Below are 6,161 nucleotides of genomic sequence, written 5' to 3' on the forward strand. Positions count from 1 at the left end.
TGGTTTTTGTCCATACAATCCATCAGTCATAAATATAAAGTGCGAGTGTCCTCGTCAAATTATCCTTATATCCGAAGTCAAATATTCCAACTAATTGGGGACTTAAACTGTAATAAGGTTTTAATACATTGTTAATGATTACACCAGGTTATCGACTGTGTGCAATCCAAGGTTTTAATACTTTATTAACAATTACACCAAGTGTCCTTGTATGTAATCCACCCCTGTTTTAATGAGTCCATTGACTATTAATCCTTCCCCGTTTCCGGTTAAATGAACGATTATTAGTATTTATAAATATCCCGCCCATCGTGTCCGATCGAGTGTATGTGGTTATTTATAATTACCTCAGATTGTAAATCTCTATATTAAATTAACGAACTATCATTCAGTTAAACAAATATAAAGCCCATTAATAGCCCATAGTCCAATTTTTACAAGTGTCGGTCTTTTGTCCAAACCCCAATTATGGTCCAAAGCCCAATAACCCCGTCTTAATATTTAGTCAAACATCACAATTACTTCGATTTAAATAAGCATAATAATAACTTAGCTACGAGACATTAATTTAAAAAGGTTGAACATAACTTACAATGATTAATCGCGTAGTGTTACACGGACAAAATTTTGACTTACAAACTTAAAACATTTGCCACCATAACCTTATTATTATTAAACTTAAATTAAAATTAAAATTAAAATTAAAATTATATATATATTTTACGTAGATAGAAAGAAAGAAAAAGGGACGTGTTTTATCGATCAGAATGCGCGGCCTTTTATAGGCCCACGTTTCACTGTACAGCTCCGCGAGTGCGGAGCTTTTGTGCTTCACAACTCCACGCGTGCGGAGGTCTGGATTCCAGCTCATAGATTAAATCCAAAACGTGGGCTGCGTATAATTATAATATATAATAATATATATAATTAATTATATATTATATTATATTCTTGTGCATAGTTAACTTGTAATTTTTGGTCCGTTGCGTCGCGCGCTAAATGTTGGTTCATGTCTCGGTTCCGAATTTTTGAACGCCTTTTCGTACGATTTAATATCTTGTACTTTGTGTTTCACGGCTTATACTCTTGTAATTTTTAGACGTTTCTCATCAATAATTTGAACCACTTGGATTGTACTTTGTACTTTTTAGCTTTTTGGTCATTTGCGTCTTCAATTCGTCGAATCTGTCTTTTGTCTTCACCTTTTATTATTTAAACGAATATCACTTGTAAATAGAACAATTGCAACTAAAAGCTTGTCTTTCTTGAGGGATAATGCTATGAAATATATGTTCGTTTTTAGCATTATCAAATATTCCCACACTTGAGCGTTGCCTGTCCTCAAGCAATATAGAACTTGAATATAGCTTTACAAGAATCACTTCTTTATTCTTCACACTTTGTACATCAGTGATTTCTATACGGCGGTATGAACAATGATAGTAACGTTGTGGTTTACAGTCCCACATGACTATGAAAATTTAGATCCTTTAAGGAAATTGGATCTTTATGAAAACATTTGATCTTTTGAAAATTCAATCTAGCTTTTACTCTAGATTAGTTTTTCGGAATAACCCTTCACCGGTGTTTTTAAAATGTTTTTGTGGGTTTTGTGGGTTTCAGATTTGAAAATTTTAGTTCAAAACTTGCGATTTTGTGTCACCTACTTGCTAACCTTGTATTAGGAAAGCAACACGTCCAGTATACTTGCTCCGTATATTACCTTTCGGTAAACTACCGTCCGGTTGTAAAGGAAAGCGTTGAACAAGCAACTGTTAAGGCGATGTCCCGTGACATGCTTTTGATTATGGTCTATATCGTGTCGGATGCAATTACTATCCATTTTAGGAGCAATAGTAAAGATCACCCTATAGTTTTTCGGTCTGGCACAAGGTCCTGTCTTCGACCATGCTATGCAACCATCGTTCTTACGGTTGACACCCGATTTAGTTCAGGTGACCTAATGAATTTCGATGAATTCTCAGGATTTTACGTTCAATGGTAATGAACGCATTGAAAATGGGTTTTCAGAAAACAAATCGGTTTGTAATTTGAACAAAATATTTTCTCGTTCAAGCTCGAGTTTAGATATCATCGAATTCCATGAGTTTGTAATTCTCAATCTTTAAGGTCAATCTCAAGGATTGAGTAATATCAGTCTTAAAAGCTGATTTTTGATCTTTAAGGAGATTATCCTTTCTGGGAGTCTGATTCATTAGTCTTATCAAGCTAATTTGCACGGCGCCCTCCCCATTTTATGAGATAGATCCTCTCATGGTTAGGATAAGTCTGACCACATGGCGACCCTATTTGATACTGAGGTCCGTAGATTTCTTGCTGATTTTAGAGATGACTTTTCTAGATTTTTCGTCAACCTACAGCTGGTCTGGACGATAACTTCTTGACCTAAATCAAGAAGTGCGTGTCTTTTTCTGAAGACTTTACTTCCTTTTAATGATGGAATTGATTCATCGTGTAGATCCATCTTTCTTTCAAATATATTACAGTAATTCGGGTAAAACTGATTAGTTTAGCCCAAAGCAAAAGTACCTGCAATAATCTTGTACAAATATGTGATATATGTTTTGAAGAACTTGGTAAATTTTTCCCACACTTAACTTTTATTTATTATTTTCTTTGCCTTTTTATTCTCCTTTATTCCATTTTAAAGGAATTCAACCGTTTTGAGTTGTTTCTCCATTTATGTTCTCTCCGAGGTAACAATAATTTCGGTATTATAACCTAGTTTTATCATTCATAAATATGTATAAACACGATTTTGAATTCATTTAATTGAAAATTTTTCAAATTTTTACAAAATTTGGCAATTACACTAATTGTAAACCCGAGAGAATTTATAACCCTTCCCCACACTTGAGATCATGCAATGCCCTCATTCGCATGAAATCAGACTATAATTATAAATTCATGAGGGTGATTAGTGTAGAAAAGTGATTAAAAATACCGAGTTTGCAAACATATTATTTTATATCACATTTGATATTTTGCGTCTTGTCGTCAAAATTAGTAGCTTTTGCTGAACTTTAATGTCAGTCTTTAAAAATGCGCTGTTTTACCCTGTTTTGTACATAACATAAACTACAAACATATATATATATATATATATATATATATATATATATATATATATATATATATATATATATATATATATATATATATATATATATATATATATTTTCATAAAAAATAAATATATATATATATATATATGTATATGTATATATATGTATATATTTATATATATATATATATATATATATATATATATATATATATATATTTATTTTTTTATTTTTTTCATAAAATCTTTATTTATTAAAACAATTTAAATGAATAATTTTTTTAAAATTTTGTTTCCTTTTACTTTAGGTAGTTTCGGTATGTTTACCTAGTCCGTCCCTCGACAAAATTTAAAATTTGTCGTTTTTAAAGCTATTGTTTTATAAGCAAAGATTTTTGGGTTTTTTTTTTTGGTATACTTTAGATCAATAAAATTAAAAATAATGATAACAAAATTTTTCGCCCCGCCCTCGGGTAAAGCAATTTCGGTTCCATGACCTAGTCTTCAACTTACGATGAATTTTAGAAATCATTTTTAAACTTAATGAAATAAAGTAATTTTTGTTTTTTTTTAAATCACACAAAAATTAAATTTAAAAATGTAAATTAATTTCATACAAAACCTACAAAAGAAACATTCATAATGGGGGGAGAAAACTAGTTCTTTAGTATCTGCTAGCGGAAAAGACCAATCGGATTCCATTCTCGGAACTACAAGAGAACAGAACAACTAACTCTAGACAATGTTTTCTTTTTAGAACATTTGAATCTCCCCACACTTAGGTAGCTGTGGTGTCACAATTGTGATTAACTTCATCGTCAATTTCTCTTGGACCATAATCAACTTGCATATCTGTGACTTTTTCTTTAAGCCATTGGTCGGATTCCTGTGTAATATCCACAAATTCAACTAGTTTCGCCTTTTCTTTAAGCGATAGATTAGATACTAACCGGTTACATGACTTAAAGTTCCCCTTGGTTCTAGCATCGCGAATCCGTTTAATAAGTTTCTTCATTGAACTGTTAATAACGGGGTCATTTAATTTCGTATCAACAGCGGGGTTCTTTGTTATCAGGTCATCATTAGGTGTTACTTCATCTTCCCCACACTTAGGCATTTTATTATTGTTAAGCACTACCGTTGGAGTTGGTAAAACAATATGGTTCTTGCCAATCGTTTTTGTTGGTTCAACGGTTTTGGTTGGTGGAGATTTAGCCTTTCGACTCACAAAGGTGATTGATTTTTCATCATTACTAAGTGTCATTCTACCCTCTCTTACATCAAATAATGCCCCGGTGGACGCTAAGAATGGTCGACCTAAAATTAGAGGGATGTTTGGGTCCTCTTCTATGTCAATGACAATAAATTCGACTAAAAAGGTTAAATTACCCACTTGAACGGGTAGGTTGTCAGCAATTCCAATTGGGTGCCTAATGGTTTGATCAAAGAGTCGAACACTCATCTCTGTTGGACTTAACTCACCTACTCCTAATCTCTTATATAATGAAAGAGGCATAACACTCACACTTGCACCTAAATCTGCTAGTGCATCATACATGACACAATCACTAAGTAGACAAGGAACAATAAATTCACCCAGATCACCCACCCTGGGTGAAACTTTTGGTGGAACTGTCTTCACCGGATTTATCTTTATGATTTTTGTTTCTTGCACTTTCTTATTCTTCTTCTTCTTTCCAGAGGTATCACAAACTTTATTACTTATCACTTGCTCATACTCAACTCCTTTTCTTGGAAATGGGATGTGTGGTCTGTATGGTGCCACTACTGGCTTTACATACTCGGGTGGTGGTGGTGGTGGTGTTGTAACTTCTTCATTGTTACTCACATCAAAAACCTTCCCATCTTCTAATGCTGATTTTTTAGAATTTGTTGACACCATATTAACATTCTCATTCTGAGAATTTACTTCAGTATTACTCGGTAGCTTTCCTTGTTCCCTCTCACTCATCATGCTAGTAAGAGTACCTACATGTTTTTCTAGATTCAAAATGGAAGCTTGTTGAGTTCTTAATGACTGATCAAACCTCTCATTTGTTTGGGTTTGAGATGTAATAAATTGTGCTTGAGATTCCATTAATTTTGCCATCATTTCTTCCAGATTTGGCTTTTTCTCTTCGGTATGTTGTGGTGGTTTATACAAGCCAGGTCTTTGTTGATTGAAAGTGTTGTTTTGAGTTGGTTGGTTATTCGGACCTTGTTGGTTGTACGAGTTATTGTTGGGTCCATTTGGATTGTAAAGAATGTTTTGATTTCGACTGAAGTTTGGCCTTGGTGGTTGATAATTATTCTGATAATTATTTCCCGGCCTTTGGTTCATGTAGGAAATATTCTCATGTTGTTCCATCGTTTGTTCAATGTGACAATCTTTCATTAAGTGTGGTCCACCGCATTGCTCACAACTGATTCGTATTGCGTGAATATCTTTATTCATCTTTTCCATTCGTCTTTCGAAAGCATCTATTTTTGCGGAAACGAAATCAAAGTCATGGCTAGAATCGGCTCTAGCTGCTTTAGATGAACGAACGATATCTTTTTCCTGATGCCACTCATGTGAGTGGGAGGCTGTGTTATCAATGATTTTGTGAGCTTCGGTAGCGGTTTTCTTCATAATGGAACCACCGGCTGCTGTGTCGATGTCTTTTCGTGTAGCAACGTCGACACCTTAGTAGAATATTTGTACTATTTGATAAGTGTCTAAACCGTGCTGAGGACATCCTCTCAACAATTTTTCAAATCTTGTCCACGCCTCATATAATGTTTCATTTGGCTTTTGCGTGAACGTAACAATTTCTCCTTGAAGTCTCACGGCTTTAGATGCCGGAAAGAATCTTTTAAGAAATTTCTCAACTAAGACATCCCATGTGTCAATCACCCCTTCAGGTAATGATTCTAACCAATCTTTGGCTTCTCCCTTTAAAGTCCAGGGAAATAACATGAGATAGATTTGTTCATTCTCAACTTCTCTGATTTTAAATAGAGTACAGATCCTTTTAAAAGTTCGAAGATGTTCGTTTGGATCTTCTTTTGGCGTACCACTATATTGGCATTGATT

The 6,161-nt window shown here is 33.7% G+C and overlaps 1 non-coding gene across 1 annotated transcript; it reads left to right on the top strand.

Moving 5' to 3' along the window:
• The first annotated feature begins 5,805 nt into the window (after window positions 1–5,805).
• On the top strand, window positions 5,806–5,912 carry LOC139850789 (small nucleolar RNA R71). Its single transcript, XR_011760170.1, has one exon. It is a non-coding gene; the product is annotated as a small nucleolar RNA R71 (small nucleolar RNA).
• Window positions 5,913–6,161: the final 249 nt, after the last annotated feature.

Source organism: Rutidosis leptorrhynchoides, chromosome 5 (genome assembly GCF_046630445.1).
Source record: "Rutidosis leptorrhynchoides isolate AG116_Rl617_1_P2 chromosome 5, CSIRO_AGI_Rlap_v1, whole genome shotgun sequence".
NCBI lineage: Eukaryota > Viridiplantae > Streptophyta > Magnoliopsida > Asterales > Asteraceae > Rutidosis > Rutidosis leptorrhynchoides.